Source organism: Bactrocera dorsalis, chromosome 5, assembly GCF_023373825.1.
Source record: "Bactrocera dorsalis isolate Fly_Bdor chromosome 5, ASM2337382v1, whole genome shotgun sequence".
Lineage (NCBI taxonomy): Eukaryota > Metazoa > Arthropoda > Insecta > Diptera > Tephritidae > Bactrocera > Bactrocera dorsalis.
The window spans coordinates 72,284,331-72,305,321 of NC_064307.1; the positions used below are offsets into that span (position 1 = coordinate 72,284,331).

Below are 20,991 nucleotides of genomic sequence, written 5' to 3' on the forward strand. Positions count from 1 at the left end.
TTGTGCCTTCGTTAAACCTTGTGGTTTACTGCGCCATAACTTCGTCCAACAAAAACTCATTTCAAAGAATGTGAAAATGTCCTGCTGTTCGTTATTATCGCTATTGCATAAATTTTATCGTTATAACGGTAAATTTTCCGCTATTCCAGCGCAGCAATGTCAATGCACCGGTTACCGAGGAAGTGCAGTTTATAAAAGAAAATAATTTGTATCACACACAGCACGGACAATACCGGCGGTTGGAGGGAGCAAGTTGCGCGCATAATGGGCATATCGGATAGTTGTAGAAATTAAATGGGATTCTCCTAGCGGTTTTTGCTTATATTCTTCGACTTTTTGTATAACAATTTTTTTTCTTCGCAAACGCCGCGACTGGCAATAGTTTCTCATTTTTATTTTGCCGCGCTGCAGCGCGTTGATTCCACTCTGCCAAGTGTCCGTCTGGCAGCTGCTGCCCGCGCCGCGAGTGGCTGGTCGCATTTGTTAGTTGTTTGCCACTTTGCCATGCCACGGCGGTTTTCAAGTGCACCACAAGTGAGCTGTGCATTGAGCGCCGCGCAATTTGTTGGCGCGCAGCCGACTGGCAGCCGGTGTTGTGGCTGGCGTTAGCCTTTTCTTGGTGGCTGCTGCTGCAGCTTGTGCGCGTAGTTCAGACAAATGTGTTTGTGTGTGTGTTTATTTTATGCATTTCAAATCAACTACGGTTTGGTGTGAGCTTGCTATGTTGCACTTCATGTGCTTGCAGTTAGATAAGGTGAAGATTGCTGCTGCAGCTTTGGATTTTTATTTTATTTATGTACTTCTATTTTGTAGCAATTTCTTATTGATATGGTGTTTCTTTCTTAATTAAAATGCATGTATATATATATTTTTGTTCCAGGCACTATTGTTCGTGATGTGTCTTCTGGCGAATTGCCTGCGCGTTTGTAAGAAATATAGTGATTAGGCCCGAAGGCTAATGGCCTAGCAGTGTCGAGATATAGAAATATAATATCAGGTAAGGGTTAGTGCAATTTAATGCAACAAATAAAGAGTGCATGCTTTGGCTGCTTTAAGTTCAATAGATCCACAGTTAAGAGTAGTTTCCTGCATGATAAAAAATCATTGCCTACATTTAGGATGAGGTTAGCAAATATGTTAAAATTGTAAGTTTACACTTAGTTGCAAATATTATGCACTGGCGCAGATAATTTATACTGAACTTTAAGTATGGTAATATGTCTTACAGCGCAAAGATTAATCAGCTTTGTGAGCCTTTGGAGATATTCTTTAATTCTCTTTAATCTCATAAAATCTCTCAACAAATATTGGAGTCATAAAAAATGCAGCAGCACATCAAATGATTGAAAATTCATAGCAAACTCTTACTTTTAAGGAATGTTAAAGGTCTTACTTAGGATTTTCTACCACGATCTGTTGCCGTTGTCTTATTTCCGTACGGTATTACCGTAAGGAAAGAGAGGAGAAGGTAAACATGAGTTACACCCTCAACGTGAACTTATTTCTTAATACAAAAATTATGATTTATAAACCATTTGAGCAGTGCTCATCTCATACTTTGAGCAAGAATACATTTTTTAAATTTTTATGCCTAAAAGTATGCTACCTGCTGGTTGTGCTTAGGTTTAAGACTGCGAAAGAGAACAAATACTAGTTCTGGGAAGTCGCTTGAGTTTAGTAAATAAGAGTCGATACTAAAAGCATGAAAAACTTGTTATTTGAAAAGCTTCCGCCTAAAGTTATGCTAATTGAACTTTATTTCAACAGTTTCAGTCTAAATGTATGCTAGTAAGTTGACTACGAAAGAGAAAAAGTGAGGCAGCCGGTTTTTTTTAAGTAAGTAGTGTCGATAATCGAAGCATAAGTGCATGAAGAAAGTTTTATTTAAACAATTTTCAAGAAATCGAAAGACCCTCAAAACATATTTCATTTAAAATCCTTCATTTATAACCAATAAGTTTCACAAATTACCAAAATTTACCCATAACAAATCAAAAATTCTACTCAAAGCCCATTTTGTTTACGAATGAAACCGTTAATCACTTCCGCAAGAACAATCGGCCCAATAAAATATAAAAAAAGAAATTTATTTCCCGCCCTCTTTGCATCACAAACTTTACTGTACAAAATAAAGCGTATTCCACAAATCTTTTTCCTTAAAAAGCCAACTAACTAATCCAAACAAATTAGTTTTCATTAACCCAAATCACGGTTATTTGGTAACACCCGGTCACAAAATTGCGCACGCTCTAGTAAATAGCCTAAATAGGCTGATAGAGCACGTTTCAACAAAAAATGTACAAAAGGTTGTGAAGAAAAATTGCCTGCCACAGCCATTACAGCATTAATAGCGGTTGACAAACGACATCAAGGCAGAATGGTCAAAGAAACTCACGTCTAATCACACCGGAAATAATTTCATAACACAAATTCGCTACGTGTCACACTTTCCCGAAGTAAACACACGCACAAACAACTGTTGTGTCAGAGAAGTGCTAAAACTTCAATGAACTGCTGCTTGGGTTGAATGAACTGCACATCTCAAAATTTTGCTGTGTTAAGTTTAACAAAAAAAAATTACGATTTATTGCCAGCAAACAAACAGCAGTTGCTTAAAATTGGGTAAAAAGAAAATTAGTTCGAAAAAGCTCTGAGTTACTCTGGCTGCAACTGAACTTGCCTTTGAGGTCACCCCCAACTTTGCGCGCAGCTTCATTTTCACTACCAACTACACCCCAAATACGAGTAGCATCACTTCACTCACCCTCACTTTGCTGACTTCTTTCTGCGGCTACCGGTTTGCTGTTACTGTCCACACTGTTGCTTCTATCTCCGACTTCAACCACCGAAATTGTTGTAATTTTCTTGCATTGCAGTTGTTTTTGCTTTATTACAGTCGAAATTTATGTTACAAATTAAGCATATTTCAAATACATATATTGCTGGGAGGGAAGCTTACGATGAGAGCAAAATCAATAGTTATATAAAGGGTAATTTTTTAAGAGCTTGATAACTTTTTTTAAAAAAAAAACGCATAAAATTTGCAAAATCTCATCGGTTCTTTATTTGAAACGTTAGATTGGTTCATGACATTTACTTTTTGAAGATAATTTCATTTAAATGTTGACCGCGGCTGCGTCTTAGGTGGTCCATTCGGAAAGTCCAATTTTGGGCAACTTTTTCGAGCATTTCGGCCGGAATAGCCCGAATTTCTTCGGAAATGTTGTCTTCCAAAGCTGGAATAGTTGCTGGCTTATTTCTGTAGACTTTAGACTTGACGTAGCCCCACAAAAAATAGTCTAAAGGCGTTAAATCGCATGATCTTGGTGGCCAACTTACGGGTCCATTTCTTGAGATGAATTGTTGTCCGAAGTTTTCCCTCAAAATGGCCATAGAATCGCGAGCTGTGTGGCATGTAGCGCCATCTTGTTGAAACCACATGTCAACCAAGTTCAGTTCTTCCATTTTTGGCAACAAAAAGTTTGTTAGCATCGAACGATAGCGATCGCCATTCACCGTAACGTTGCGTCCAACAGCATCTTTGAAAAAATACGGTCCAATGATTCCACCAGCGTACAAACCACACCAAACAGTGCATTTTTCGGGATGCATGGGCAGTTCTTGAACGGCTTCTGGTTGCTCTTCACCCCAAATGCGGCAATTTTGCTTATTTACGTAGCCATTCAACCAGAAATGAGCCTCATCGCTGAACAAAACACGCGCGCGAAACACATTTCGAACCGAACACTGATTTTGGTAATAAAATTCAATGATTTGCAAGCGTTGCTCGTTAGTAAGTCTATTCATGATGAAATGTCAAAGCATACTGAGCATCTTTCTCTTTGACACCATGTCTGAAATCCCACGTGATCTGTCAAATACTAATGCATGAAAATCCTAATCTCAAAAAAATCACCCGTTATTTCGAAGAAAATGGAAATTGTGAAAAAAACCAACAACAGCACAAATAGTTCTTTGTGAACAAATAATGTATCTGCAGATAACAGTAGTAAATATTAAGTTCATAAATATTTTTAGAACTACTCTAGAGTACCAATACATATAATGATGTCACCACCTTGTAAGGAGGAGGATACGACTCGGACCCGAACTGACGTATGAAACGACTTGAAGATATTACGTCGGGATCTTAAATTGAAAGCGTACAAAATACAGCTTGTGCAAGAACTGAAACCGTTCGATCTTCCCAAACGACATCGCTTTGCTCTATAGGCTTTTGAAAAGTTCCAAGAAGTTCTGGCATTTTCATGCCAAATTTTGTTCAGCGATGAGGCCCATTGCTGGCTCAAAGAGTATATAAACAAGCTAAATTGCCGCAATTGGGTTGAAGAGCAACCTAAAGAGATTCAAAAGCTGCAATTTTATCCAGAAAAATCAACGATTTGGTGTGGTCCATATTTCTTCAATGGTGAGAACGGCAATGGCGACCATCATAATCTTGATACATTTGCGTCCAGTTCTTCAGAAAACTGAACTTGCTGGATCGTTATATTGGACATATATTTGGAGAAGATTATTATATACATATATATTTGGTTAAGAGCTAAATTTCAACATAATATTTTATCATGGATTCGCCTAAGTTTCGAGAGTGATATTCCAAAGAATATTTGTTTGTATTTAATGAAGCTGACTGAGGTTTATGTATAGTTTTACAGATCAAATATTAGCGGTCTTATTGATAAGTGCCGTGTTGCGGCGATAAGGGAAGGGAAGGGTACTGAATGAGCTGGGCATTTGTACGATCCCTTTTTCTGATGGCAAAGTCAGATACTTTCATTTTATTCTAAACCTTAAAAGACGCCTTGGAGAGCTTAGAACGCTGGTTAATTGTGGAATCCATAACTCCTATATAATAGGCCATAAGATCCGAACGCTGTTTATTAATATCAAAGGCTGAAATTTAAAAATAAATTTCTAAGAAGCCTTAAAAGTCTTAACAACCAACCAGGCAGCTGCCCAGCATCACTAATTCGCATAAGAACTACAGACTTATTTTAATTGCAACACATCGAAATTACCAACAAAGTGAGTGTATTTGTTGTATGTGTTGCAAGAGGGCGATATTGCGTCAGTGCGTCGCTGTCTCGCCACAATTTCCTCAAAAGAAATAAAACCGTTTATACATACTTAGTTAGCTCATTGCCTTGCCCCAAACATAACTCAGAGTGGCTGCTTACTGAGGCATGTAATGTTGCGTCGCGCGTCGCTTGCCTGTGTTTGCGCTAATTTTACGGGATTTTAATTAAGCACAAGAAAAGTAGTTTTAATTTACTAAATAAGCTGAGTCGGCCGCAAAAGCATATAATAAAAAGCTCAAGTTGCAAGCAACGCAGCAAACGCCCACAAACACATAAATACACAACAAACTCTGCACATAAATACATCTGTTTGTATGTTTAAGTGGATGTGAGGGTGTGCAATGTTAAAGCCACCCTCATTTGTGCAACAGTCTGCCTTGAGAACAAGTGTCTGACTTTATGTGCCAGCTTGTCAGATTACCGCCAAGTCAGTTCCATTTCAACCCCCCGTTACACTTTACACACACATGCTGTAATGCTAAGTATATTTATGTGTGTGTGTGTGGTGCCATACCGCTTGAGGGGTTGAAATGCTACTTTATCTTATGCACACTTGCTACTGCAAATTGCTTAGTCCATTTCTCTTGCCGCTTAATACCATAAATATAGCACGGCCGCAAGTGTTGCTGGGTCACGTGTCCTGCACCGGCCGGCAAAAGCTTGCAGGCCGCACTGGCTTGTTTGGCTGGTGGGTCAGCCGACCCGACTGGTTAGTCTTTATGTGCCACATTTTATTGATGAACCAATTTGTTTGACTGATTTAAAGGTTGCAGACGCCGCGTCAGTGCGCAAGTTGCTTATTTGGATGCCTTCGGGATCGTCCAACCCCACACTGTGTTCAAGCGTCAACTTCACGTTTATGACACAACTTTGCCACTACTCATTAAACGAAAGTGAGTAAATAGTCGTAGTTTGTAGTTTGATGAGATTTGTAAAGTTTTATGTGCAGATATGTGTGTAATAAAGTTGCGAATGCTTAAGCACACTTGAATAATGTCGCCAGCAAGCGGCGTTGCAGAAGTCAGCAAAATTGCTATAGTCGCCACATTGGTTATGGGTGTGGGCGTAGTGGTGGTGATAATGGCAAAGAACTGAAAGTGTTGGGAGACTTTCTTTGGTAATGTGTTGAAAATAATTTTTCTCTAAGAAATAGCTACAGAAGGTCACAATTAGACCATGGAGAGTGGATTCTTGAAAAGTTGCAAGAATATCCGACGTTTTCAAGCCAAATTTTATGTTGTTATGAGGCCCATTTTTACCTCAGTGGGTATGTAAAGAAGCAAAGTTGTCGCGTTTGGTGAAATCATCGGTCCATATTTCTCCAAAAATGATGCTCTCATTTATGAGACTTTAAAAATTACGATTTTCTCGTTATTAGAATGTATAGAAGTTAAATAAACATTTCTCAGAATTTTCATTTACATCTTGACGAAAATTTAAAAGAAATCTATTAGCTATATTAAGCAGTGAAAATTGAAGTGAAATTTATCTAAAAATCTATATAAATTTTATGAAAAGTATTTGGAAGCTCTCATTATATAATCCTCATGCGTTTCGCATGCGTAAGCTTTCACCAGCTTAAAGCTCAAGTGATTTGCTCGCAATTTGCTTACGAAATATGAAACTTTAATTCAAGTGGAGTACAGATTTTGCATTTTGCATAAAATATTTCATACATATGCACACAGAACTGTTATATTTCAGCATTCTAAGAAAATTTTATATTGCACACGACACTTCAACACACTCCAACGCAAATATAAATAGATTGTCAAATGCTGCATGACATTGCATTGCTTGTTTGAATTGCAATAACTTAGTCTTGTGGAAAAAGAAAATCTGATTTGTTGTTGCTGTCCTGTGGAAAGAAGAAAATCTGATTTGTTGTCGCTGCATGCGTGTGTGTGCGCATATATTTTGATATCTTTATGATATTCGTAAATAAGAAGTTGCTGCAATGCTCTCAACAAGATTTCCTTTCAAATGATTGCAGCAATTGTCGTTGCCATACATAAGCAAATACGATTTGATTTTGGCTAAATTTCAAGAAAAAGCAAAGACGCCACAAAGCTGATTGATAAGTAAACGTGTATGTAATTATATTCTCTTTGGTTTTGTGTGAATTTTCTGAAGCTTTAATTATTCCGAGAATTTATGGAGCCATATGCAGATATAATAGTAAGACTTTTCTATGGCGAAAAAAAAATTATATGTTCCGGAATATGGTACAGATGTTGATCTTGGACCTTGTTCTGTATTTTATTGTATAATGCTCAAAATCCGGACTTTTCTTGTAATTATGCGAAAGTTGTACCACCCTGTGCCAGAAGCAATACTTTTTTTACAACTCAAAATATAACGAATATTTTATTCTAAAATTTAATTGAAAAGCAAAAGTCGAGTTACGGAGTACAAAATATTCAATTCCACTAAATTTTGAATTCTGGGTACAGTTTACAAATCCCCTCAAAAAGAGCCACCTTATTGTTTTCGCCTAGTCTCTTCCCGCGTACCTAACCACGATAAAGAAACGATAAAATCTGTCACTAAATTCACTGACTTTTCGAGCTTTGAGCTTATTTTCCTCCAAACAAATTTTTATCAACCTCTAGTAATAGGTTAATAACTATAAGGTTGGTAGTCGGTATGGGAAAGCTCTAGTCGGTCTGAATCCAACACTACCCGAGTATTACCGAAAATAAGTTTTCAGCCAAATGAATTTGATGAGTTTTCTTAAATTTTCTATTTACTATAACTCGGTGAAAAATTATTGTCCACATGGCCTTTACTTTTCTGCACACTTCCTCAACGTAAAGTCTCCACTCAGTTTTATTACATTTTTCATTTCAAAAAGTCATTGATGATTCATAAGGGAAAACTAAGCAAGCGCTCATACATAAATTTATTATCATAAGTATGTAAGCAAAGGCGAATGTTTATACAACTGCGTGCTAATAAAATTGCAACCCTGATTGAGATAGGACAGAATGAAAACGGACTAGTTTGAGAAGTAGTTATTTTGGGTATAAAAAATTAAGTTTTTATGATGAAACCCAAAGCGAATTTCTTCTTAAGATCTTCGGCATAGGGAATATAGAGGTCTATTTAAATATTCGAAGTAGAAGATATTAGTTTATTATCTGGTCTTTAAAGCTAAAGTGTTAGAATATTTTAATTCCTGAATCAAGTTTGGAATGTCAAATTGTAGGTCTTGTAGCTTTATCTAATGCCAAGAAGATATTTAGAGTTTACAAGTCTTAAAGAGGTTCCTAGCTTGTCAAGTCAAGTTTCGAAGCTTCAACTAATGACCAAAAGGTATTTAGAGGTCCCTAATTTGTTGTTATTGAGAGTAGTTCTTTCCTTAAAATACCACAATATTATATATCTTGCATCAAGTTTGAAATGTAAAGTATCGAATTTTATGTTTTGAAGCTTTAACTAATAAGCAGAAGGCTTTTAGCGACTTTATGAAAGATTATAATACTAAACGTGTTGCCTAACTGGTCGCTTTGGCACTACTTCCTTGTCAAAACCCCAACACCAATGTACTATATGTTGTTGCAAATACTAGACAACTGATATATTTCTGTTAGCAAGCGTGACTTAGTAAAGCACACGTGCATTCGGCAACAGCGCATCACTTACTCATGCACGTTACTTTCTGGCACTTTTACTTTTTTGCTCTTGCCATTACGTACGCCACTAGTGTTATTATTATTGTTGCTCATTTGACTGCAACTTTTGTGTATGTGTGTGTGTTTGTATGGGTGTTGTTGGTGCTGTTAAATAATTGATGAACTTCAAATGAGTTGATTTCACGTGTGGCAAATCATTAGTATGCAGCTGGCAATGTGTGCCCAGCCAGCGCATGAAGCGGCCAAGCCGAGCGCGTTGCTACCAAAGGGAGCGGTGGTGTTTGCTAGCAATTTTTTCCAGCCAGGGATGCTGAACACGGTGCATTTGTGAGAGGTGAAAATAAATTTTATTCTATAATGTCCAACACAGAAAAAAGTAACAAAAAATTCACAACAACAAATGGTTGTACTCATATATGAACATATGTATGTTTGGATATAAGTTGAAGCTGGAGTATTGCAAAGAGTGTAACGGAAATAGCGTTGGAAATTGAACAAAGTTGCGAAAAACCGTCGCACCAAGTAACATTGTGGAAGTGCAATGTCAGCTTAGAGTTCGGTCTAATTTTCGACTGCTGCCCACCCTTGCCGTTTTGCGCATGTAACGGTTGGTGTGCGCTTGTTTTGTATGCTGCATGGAAAATGTAACAACATTTCATCAAAAGTGTCTGCGCTGTCCGTGAATTTAACACCATTTCCATCACCATATTCTCCAAGGAATTTAAAGCGAAAATGGGTAGAAACATACGTAAGAATATAATTGAAGCTTTGTGTATGGAGAGCGTGAATAGGAAGAGCGAAGGGTGCGCGGAGTTAGATGGTCACATGTATAAGAGTGTTTGAAGAGAGGCAAAAAAAAAAAAAATTTAATTCAGAAAAATTAAATAATTCATAAAAAAAATTATTAGAAAATAAAATAAATAAATTAAATAAAATTAAACAAAATTAATTTAAGTTAATATAAAATAAATTAAATTAAGTAAAATAAAATAAAATAAAATAAAATAAAATTAAATAAAATAAAATAAAATAAAATAAAATAAAATAATAAAATAAAATAAAATAAAATAAAATAAAATAAAATAAATTAAAATGAAATAAAATAAAATAAAAGAAATATAAAATAAAATTAATTTAAATATAATGTTACGAGAGGCAGAAAGTAAAAAAAAAATATGTGTATATACAAATATTTTTTCGAAAAATTTTATGGATGAAAAACATAAAAATAAAATAGAATATAAGTAGTAAGGTTATTATTCGATTACTTCACTCATTTATGTTGTCATCTAGTTGATAGTAATAAAACAACCAACTCAGTGTATTGGAATAAGTGATCAATAATCTCAAACACACGTTTTGAAGAAATGAATATCTCTCGTCATTGTCACTAACAGTCAATAATCAATAGTTTCTTAAGGCAGCATCTTCTAATACAAATCAAAAGCTAGCTAGCTATTCCTTCAAATCCTGCTGAAGTTTTTTTTATTCAAACAATACATACCAACTACAGACACGTGCAGCGCGAAATGGCTTCAATCAGACATAATCATCTGATTGCCTAAACCGAAGCACTGCAAGTATATACACATATAGATGATCCCACTATATATATATGTGTATGTATGCACACCAATTGCACTTTGCGCGCCACAAGAACGCTTAAATGCGCATAAATCAGCCAAACAAACGAGCGTACATGCTTTGGAAATCAAAATCCCCTAAGCAAGTGTGTGTGTGTGATTCATACATATTTGTTTGCATGTGTGAGTTGGTTCGTCTGTGCGCATAAGCACAATTGGGCAGTTAGTGGGCTCAGACAGGCCAGCCACAGATTTGCCTTCATTTCCGCTTTGTGGTCGTTCGTGTTGCAATTTTTGCTTTCTTCGATTTCTTTGCCTGTTTTGCCGAAAATGGCGCTCTGGAGTATAGGCAAGTGCAGAATTGTGGGTGTAATATCGTACTTCATGTTTTGTACTGCTCATGGTGGTGACTGTTTGGAGAGTGCATGCATTTGGTTTCGGCTATAAGCTGACATGATTTTCATACAAGGATCTTAAAGATGTTTAACGATGTATGGATGTCCTGTAGCGATAATTCAAGCTTGGGTTTATTAATTACTGAAAAACGTTTATATTGTAGAAGTATATTCCGCAGAAAAATTCAGCTTTATTTTACTTTGAACCGCGATCGCAATGATCGTTTTCATTACTTCCGACGTTTTTTGTACAGTTCAGCATCTCAGTAACAAACATAGCTCTCATTACCTACGAATACTTTCATACTACAGAATCACAAATTTCTTAAAGCACTCTTACTCATCAATTAATAGTTGTAGGTTTTTTACTGCGGCGTTATGAGACTAGGCGTCCAACCTATTCATCAATAAGCTTGTCTAAGTTCATCGCAAGCAGTTTTAAGTTCATTAAATGTATCGATTATGGCAGCAAATATTTTTCATAAGCCAAACTAAAGGAAATTAGGCAATTTCCGAATTTTTTATTCTCTGTACCTTGCGTTCAGTACATTATAGCTCCTTTTCCATCACTTAAGAGTTCCGAATAAATCTTATAAATATCATTCAACAAAATTCCGTTGATTTCTAAGTAAATTGAGCTTATCAATGGAAATTGTAATACTAGTAGTTATGTAAACAAACAGCAGTATTTTGTATCATACCACAGAATATGTCTACATTAAGGCGGGTTTTATTGCCTAATGACATTTATATGTTCATTTTTAATATTGTATATATTTTTTGGATAGCTTAAATATTTTTTGAAACGAAAAAAAATTGGAAAAAAATATTAGAAAAAATCCTTGATATCAAAAATATATTTATTAAATATAAATATATTTTTTAAATATATTTTTTAATAATTTTTAAGCAAAAAATATAAATATAAATAAAAAATAATATTTTCATTTTAACTAAGCTCTCTCATTAACATGAACGCTTTGGAACTTCACTGAAATATCGATTCTTTAAGTTTTAGCGTGGCTGCCCCTAAATGTAGGCAAAGCTTTTTATAGAATTTTACAATTTACGAAAAAATGTAGCCTACAATTGGGGTCTACGATTAGGATGGCATTTGCTTAAGAAAAGGAAAAAAATAGTACTATTTTTCAATTGTTACAGATTTCTTTGGTATTTCTACATTTAAATTCATTATATGCTCAGAAAAATTGCATAGCAGGTGACAAAGTAGAAGTCTTGTGATAGCTAGAAATGTACAGGCGACTCTTTCCCGCACTGCAAATTTCCAAAAATTAAATTTGTAGAAATAAGTTAAACATTTCTTACTTTCCTGCAAGCTTTACCATGACCCCTACTAATGCATGGAATACTAAAAATATACGTAAGAAAGCATACCCACATATTCGTGCTCTTATTGACCTTAGGTTGCCGAAACCAAAAGCCGCTTTAAGTAACTGTGCAAATTTCATCCAATCAATATTTTACAAATTTCAACAGAATTCACAAAACAACACCGACTATTGGGCCAAACTGGCTCGGTTCAAATCAACGCAACTTGAGTTGGAGCTTCATTGGCTGATGGAAATAAACAACGTTGCAAATATGCATACTTACACATCTAAGGCACAGCATAGTACTCTATTGGAAACAAAGTACTTTCTACCACAACAAATGCATATACTCTTGCTACACTTTTACTCACTAATATAGACATATGTGCTTCTTTGTTAGCACGTTTGCAATTTATAGTGCCTTTCTCACCTCTTGACTTTTCTCCAATAATCGTAATTGATTGCTTTTCGCAAAATTTCAGTTTATTTGTTTTTGTTGTTTGTTACTTTTTATAGTACACAGAGTAAATTGAAATTGATGAGCGGAAATACGGAAATACGGTGCGTTTTTGTTTTGAAATTTGGTAGTATTTCTATATATTTTGTTGGTTTTTGAATTTAGAAGTGGCCTTAGAAGTTTTGCCCAGGTGCTGGCGAGATGCAAATGTAAATAACTTCAAATCAGACACAACTCATAAATATATAAACCGTATATATGTATGTTTGTTGTGGTAATGTTGCGGCAAGAAATAAGATTTATTTTAAAGACAAAAAATGTGTTTTAAACATATCCGACATTGCCTATTTATAGGCGTCAAAACTAGCATGGCACATAAAGTTAGCAAAGACAAGCACTAAGTTTACATATTCGAAACCAAGCGGCATGCCACAGGACTTTTAGCGGACGTACGTAATTCATACTATATCAAATATTTGAAGCCTGCATATATCCGAAGACCCTTGCCTGCAAGTAGGCGCAAAAAATTGGAAAATGTATGTTAAATTTAGCAAAAACATGCACCAAAGTGATAAAGCCGGTAACCAATTCATTTCATTAGTTGACACAAGACAAGAACTTCCAATATAATGTTATGTACTATATGAAGCTATGTTATAAAATATAGTGTGGGTTGTGTTATAAAGAATCGAAGGTGATGAAATTCTCTGAAGAGAGTTGCCTACATGTAGGCGCCAAAATTAAGCATAAATCATAAACTTAGCAAAGACGTGCTCCATAGGAATTAAATTGCTAACCATATGATATTTGATAGCTTTACTAGAGCGAAAAATTTATTAAAAAATTAATATTAAGTATACAAAATATTTGTAAGCCGGTAAGGGCTGAGAGGTATAATGAAAAAAATTTGTTCCAAAATAAAAACGAAAAATATTTTTTTGAACAATTGAGCCAGAAAAACTAATGGACTGTTGGGACAATAGTCCTAAAGGTTGAGTGACTTATGAGTACATTGGGAACCTTGCGTTTGTTGAGGGTAGCCCAGAGTTCAGATTTCGTCGAAGTGTGGGTTTTCTGCCTATGGGCTTCTGAATGCATTTTTGCGTCAGAGGCTCCTTTGGATTTTGCTCAAACCTGATCATCCGGACTAAATGCGGGAAGAACTGACAATTTGTCAGTGAAAGTGACTCGAACCCTACCAATTTTTAACTTGCCAAGGTAACATCATAAAATTTGGCATTAGTTATTGCTAAGGCAATATATTTGTATATTTTTAGGCTCAACATTATTATCTAAAAATATGTGCTGCGCCTAAAGGTATGCAGCAACTTTAACTTCCTTTTGTTAACGCTTTTAGTTTCAAATAATTTACGTATGCCAGCTCGTAATAATAATCTTGATAAAACTAAGTCATTATTAAATTTTTCAGGCACTTCGTTTGCTTGACCTTACGCACCGATTGGTTTGCAAAAAACTGTAGATATTATAAATTTTCCCTCAGCACTCTGCCATTAAACAACGTTCAAAGGAAAAATCGCTTAAGAAAGCGTAAATCTCGTTGAACTCATATCTAAATCTTCACAACAAAGCACTCTGCTGCAACTTGACTTGCGCTTTGGCGATTTTATGGCTTCTAAAGTCGAAAAAAGCGCAATTTATTTAGGGAATAAATAGGGAAAGCATAATAATGCCAGCCTATTGAAATTATTGCTCGTAAACAGCCATTTAAAAAATAAATATATATTTTTATATATTTGTACATATGTATATATCAATATATAAATAGAACTACTTTATAAATTCTAACCGCCTTACTTTGTCAGAGGCGAGAATGAGCAGGCAAGAAAGAGGTGGCAAGAAAGCGATAGCAAGCGGGAATTGACCCTACGTCGGCTTGCGTTTTTTATTGTTGCGATTTTTATACCCTCTCTTGCCGCAAGTGCACCATTTCATAATATTATTTTAGGACGCACATAATAAAAACGTATCAATATGCAAATTTCACTTAAATCAATTTTCAAATAACATTTTAATAGGGAAAAGGTTTCCAGAAAGGCATGAAAGCAAATTTCTTTTCAACAAAAGGCATTAAGATTAATAGGTAAATGGTTGCTTAAGCGCTGAATATTGAGGGGCGAGTGTAAAATGATGATATCGGTAAAAGGATGAGCACTATCAGTACATAAAGAAAATACATATTTATAATTTATTTGTTTAAACACAAGCAGATGCGTTTGAGAGCACACCAGACACATAAAAGAGACATAAATATTTACCAAAATGTGTGTGTGTGGGTGTTCTGTATAAAAATGGTCTTCACATATAGCAATTTTGCATATTTTTAAGGCTTTTGCTAAATATAGCAACAGCTCAGATACTATATGTAAGCGCTGCAGATACACAAATACATACAAAACATATGGCTTGCCAAACGGCGCTGACCCTTAATCGCTGTGCGGCGCTTGGGTGTCACTGCAACGTTCCGGCGACACTACCCAAACCCGCAACAAGCCAACCCTCAATGATCCAACCTTAGCGCAATGACATTGGCCTCGAGGCGCGAACAAAAGTCCAACTCACACCACACGGCGCAGCTGAGGTTTCGGTCAGCCAAAAAGCAGCTGTTTTTTATGTCTTTGCAGCAGATAAAACACACTTGCAACTGTGTAAGTGTGTGCGAGTGCTAAGTGTGAGGCACAAGCCATATTGAAGCGAAAGAAAATTGATTGTCCGAGTGCCCGAAGGCGTGAGCAATCCTTTCATGAAGTTCATTGAAAATAATAAAATTTGTCGAAAAATGAAAGCAAAGCGAATTACAAAAGCTTGTGGTGCAGCGGCTTACGCCAGGACGGGGCTGGCGGCGCGTCCGTTGCAGACAATCCGTAAGTCAATGACATTTTTATGGCCGATAAATGCAGTGTGAGACTTTTTTTTGGGTTGATAAAATTTTTTGGTGTGTGTCTGGCGCTCAAAGTGGTAGCTGAGTTGGTGAATTTGGGACTTAAGTTGTAACTAGTTAGGGTTTTTTTGGTTTTTGCAATTCTAAGAAAGATATGAGTGTAAATCAAAAGCACTTTAATGGCAATGTGAGCTCTTTTCGGCCAAATTCTTTGTTTTTTTTTTTTGAGTTCGCGAATTTCGGACGTAAGTTGTAACTAGTTGCAGATTTTAGGGGTAAAACCTATATTTTACAGTTCACTTATGTCACTTGCCCAGCCTTTTTAAAGCGGTAAGCAAGAAAGCGTTAAGCTGCGGTAATCTCGAACAAAGAACATTTACATTTGAGCTAAAAAGCACTTTCGTGTAAAGATTTAGCTCCAGCGGATATAAAATAACTCATACTTTCACAATTCAAATATCAATAAATTAGCTCAAACCTATACAAACTACTAACGAATATATTCTAATCTCTTTAAAAAAATTTACAGCCTGTGTGCATATTTCACACCCAACAGCGCCCGACACAACACTCGATTTCGGGTCGATTGTGAAAGCGCTGAATGACCAAATAAATCATAGCAAAGTGTCATATAAAAATCGTAATCAGATCTTGAAGCCAATTCACACATACACAAAGATTATTTATTTACTCCGTTTTTGGTTAACACTCAAAAATGGTGCAGACAAATAATGTTCATACGCCATGGTGCACAGCAGCAAGCGCTACCGTAGCCTATCCGCAGGGGCCGAGTGTGATTTGCGGCAAAATACATAAATGCCAAGTGGTTAGCAATAAACCAGTGAAGAAGAATGTAATTTGGGTGGCAAAGAAGGGAGTTTGAACCTATAGCCAGCCAGGCGTACGAACAAACAACAGATATTCGTCCATTAAAAATACTTATAAATAAGGTACTTGAGTCAATGCAGTGGTGACAGGCGACAAAACCTTTGAAAGGATACATATGTGTATGTGTGTGTGTGTGAAGTGTTTGCTTTGCTACAGCGTGTGTTTATTATTGAAGTGCTGATATCATAACCAGCAACTGCGACGCAAACTTAACCATTACCTTATGGTTTTCGGGTTATTGATATTTTTTCGCTGGTTTTTTGACAACTCTTTAATGGTACTTCAAGCTTTTGAGGCAGGTTGCTTGCATGCTCTCAAATATTATTAGAAGTGTAAATAGGAGTGGAGAATCAGTAAGAGTGCTAGTAAAGCTGAGGAAGCGAGAGGAACGTAAATAAAAAAATTGCACATAGTAGCGGTTGGAGGGTGTCAAAAATGAGAGCTTAGGTGTTTAAATGCAAGGTTCGGTGACAAGGTGGTAACTGTTGGTACCTCTTTATATATACTTATGTTGGTAATATCAGAGTTATATGTCAGCAGAAAAAAAAGGTCCCATTCCCATTTATATTCCATCCCTATCCCTATACTTATCGCTATCGCTATCGCTATCCCTATCGCTATCCCTATCGCTATCGCTATCGCTATCGCTATCGCTATCCCTATCCCTATCCCTATCCCTATCCCTATCCCTATCCCTATCCCTATCCCTATCCCTATCCCTATCCCTATCCCTATCCCTATCCCTATCCCTATCCCTATCCCTATCCCTATCCCTATCCCTATCCCTATCCCTATCCCTATCCCTATCCCTATCCCTATCCCTATCCCTATACCTATCCCTACGCCTATCCAATATCTCAAAATTATTTCTGGACCTCGCATTTGGACATTCTATTTGTTCTGACCTCCCTTCTAATCCAAAAATTGCTATTACTCTTCCCCCCTTCCCGTTTTTCAAAATGCTGAAATATCAATTACCTTTTTCTAATTTATCATTCTTTTAAATTTCTGTTTTGTTGAAATTTAAATGAAGAATTTTTTTACAAAAATCAATTTCATTGTTATTTGTGCCCCGCCTCTGCGCTGCGGCTGCGATCGGCAAACAAAAAACGCCGATTGCTTGTTCAACATCTCATCCACTCACCTCAACTTATCGCTGCACCTCACTGCATCCGTTGATTGTCTGATTGCCTGAATATGCTGACAAGCATGTACATGCGCACACACACACATTTAGACGTATGCGTGTTTGCGGATGAGTTGGAATTTTTGTTTACGTTTCAAATGCGATTTTATGCAAAATCAACGAAGCGCCAGCAGAAAACACCAGCAGCAACAGCAAGCAAGCAATCAACCAGCTAACCAACACTTATTGCATAGTGCATAGCACAAAGCCACGCACACATACACATACACATTCGAGCATGTATGTTGTTGTGAATTAACGAAACGTGCCGTTATCGACGAGTTGACCAACGAGCCATACAGCCAGTCAATTGGCAACTCAAGCGGCCAGCGAGCTGACAACGTCAAAAGGCACACACACATACCCACATGCACATATGTACATATACAGTTATATATGCCATATGTAGTTGTATGGCGGAAAGTCAAATTTATGCTTTTGCAAACAAATATTGCAGCATTGGCGCTCAAGACTGGCTATAACTTTGACCGCTGGCCATTGTGGCCCCGCAGGTGCCTCAGGTACGTGTCTGTGCATGCATGTGTGTGAACGGTACGCTTAACTTTCTAGGTAGGCAACGAGCTTGAGTGTCAGCCATCAGCTAGCAGCTATTTCAGCCATTTTGGACCCATTGTTAATGCAACTGCACGTAAAAGCCATTGTTGTCATGCCCAATACCCATTCGTATTGTTGTAGTTATCATTGAAATTGCCTATATGCATATGACTTTGCTCTGGTTGTTGCTTGTTTTTGTTGTTTTAGGTGTTGTTGGTTTGCTGTTGGACGCACATATTTGCTGCGGGGCGCTAGCGCTGCTATTTGGCGGCTTTGTTCGCACACAACTTTACCAATTTGCGCCGACATCCGCCGTTAACTGATGAATAAAATAAACAAACAGATTGTGAAGAAAAAACATGCAGAGTTGCATGGAATTCGCAAAAAAATGATGTAAATAATAAAAGTGTGTGGCGAAATGCGGGCGGAAATGCCTGCCGAATTTACAAAAAAAAAATGCAAACCGCAAATTTCGATCGACACACATCAGCTCTTCTTCGACTTTAAAGCTTCTTTTGACAGCACACCGCTATGACTGAACTTGGTATCTGCCCAAAGCTAAACCTAATAAGGCTGTGTAAATTGACGTTGAGCTCCGTAAGGATCGGGAAGAACCTCATATTGTCTGGTAGGAGGAGAACCCTCCAGCTTTGAAGGTTTTCCTTTCTTAAATCCTTTCTTAAATTTTTACCGGCTGGTGGAAACAGCGAAAGAGGAAGATCTTCACTCAGTGGGAGAGATCATGTGGGGAAGGATCTGATACTTTTTCGTTTCATATTTCCTTCATATTAAACCGCAAAATAAATAAAATAAAAATAAATTTTAGTGGCACATGTGAGTAAGAGCTGAATGCCGTGCGGAAAACTCATGCTGCCCCAATCGACTAGCGACAAAAAATTACTTAATAATAGCGCTCGATGTCAATTAACTGGCATTGACGCTTAAATTTCAATAAAACACAATGACATACATACACGTATATATAAGTATATACATATGTATATTTGCAAACTTATATTTTATTTAAATTTAAATGGCGCTGCTGTGCGCGTGTGTGCGTGCAAAAGCGCCTCAATCACCTTTTAAGTAGTAATTGTTTAATTGTAATTGCTGCCAATAACACGTAACAACACACACGCCACAGCAGCGGCAACAAAAAGCACACACACATATATACGTAAATTCAACATTTGCCACACATGCATATAGCCATGTGTGTGGGTGAAAATGGTAATATTACATGTGTGTCCCCTGTGGGTGTGGGTGCTACGGGGCGTATTCGTAATCACGAATTCTATAAATTATTTATTGCGCATGTAATAGAGACGCCAAAGCTGTTAAAGTGGCCACAACCACTACTAGGGCTAGCACCGCCATTACCGTTACAATGCAGTGCTGCCAATTTAACTGCTGATTTTTCATCCACATCAAAATGAGACAACGAAAGCGAGTCTATTAAGCACTGTGCCGGCCGGCCGTCGGCACTTCGGTCCATCAAGTGGCACTTCAGTACCTCATAAATTAATTAAGCGTCGAATTGCATCACAATTAAATAAAATGCGTACGCGCAATTTGCAGACTTTTAAATTCAACATTGGTAAGGCAGGTTTGAGTGTGATAAAAAAAGATATGATTTTTAGGGACAAATTATTAAAGCGCAGGAAAATTTAAGCGATTTTTGGTAGGTAATATTTTCTTAAGTTGCCTTAGAAATGAGAAAAACAAAGAAACTATAAATTTTTTCCGTTAATAAACTGAAAAAAGAATTCCAACTATTTAAATGAACTTATTGTAATCTGCTGGTAGGTGGACTTGCAGACTACATTTACGAAACAAATAGAAAATCTTAGGGGTAGACTGAGCGCATCACCGATATAAAACAGCCGAAAAAATTACAATTTTTATGAGAGAAAACGTTAAGCATTCCAAGAAAAATTCTTTAAGAAAATACGACATATAAAACTCTTTAGTTACCGATTTTTAATATTAAGATTGTTTAGACTTCTTATCACTAGCTTCAAGTAACTTAATGATTAGGCAAGCTGAGATGCCTGGGAGAAGCGATAAGGAAGGAAAATGAAAGATTGCTGAGCTCACTAGGACAGGTACTTCAGTCTCAATAACTGGTTGGGCCTCAAGCAGTCACAAGGTCAATCTGGTCCGGGATAAGTCGACAGAGGTTTACGGAGCTCTACCCTCTTAGCAAGGTTCATCTGTCAATGGTTGTAGAATGGCATCGGATAGCACCTCCATTGGCTTCCATTGGCTTGTTACTGGACGTTAGTTCGCTCAGTCCCAAGGCTGTTCGGGCCCAGGGAATGTTGCAAAAGGTAGTTCTTCGCTCTCGTCAAGGTCCAACTTTCAACGACTATATGAGTTCTTATCCGATACTGTCCGACTAGCTCTCAGCAAGGTCTCTCTTTCAATGCTTGTAGCACTTCTAACCGAACGCTGTCCGATCAGGTCTCAGCAAAGTCCATCTTTAAATGGCTGTAGAATGGAGAGCAATTCCATTGGCTTCCTGTGGTTTGCTACTGAACTGTTGGGCCTCACTCAGTCCAAAGGCTCTTCGGGTTCAGGGTAAATTGTAAGAGGTCTGTGGAATTCTTCGCTCTAAACGCAAGATCCATCTTACAATGGTTGTCAATTGGGAACGGGTATCAGCTCCATTGACTTCCTGTGGTTTGCCACTGGACCGTTGGGTATCATTCAGTCCAAAGGTTCTTTGGCTCAGGATAAATTGTAAGAGGTCTGCGGAATTCTTCGCTTTCGCCAAGGTCCTGCTTTCAATGTTTTAGTTTCAGGAGCTCTAACTGGACACTGTCCGTTCGGAATTCATTCAGTAAGATTGAATGCCAGCTGCATTAGCTGTTTAGAGGAAGATGAGATAAAATTGTCTGAACACTTATTCCTCCTTAATGTCTTCCTTTACCATATCAACGCAAAAACATCTTGGATTA

The 20,991-nt window shown here is 37.1% G+C and overlaps 1 long non-coding RNA gene across 1 annotated transcript in view; it reads right to left on the reverse strand.

Annotated features, from left to right (window-relative positions):
- LOC125778646 (uncharacterized) overlaps window positions 1-20,991 on the reverse strand; it is a 173,377-nt gene that overhangs the window by 49,911 nt on the left and 102,475 nt on the right. The gene's annotated exons all lie outside the window — the stretch shown is intronic.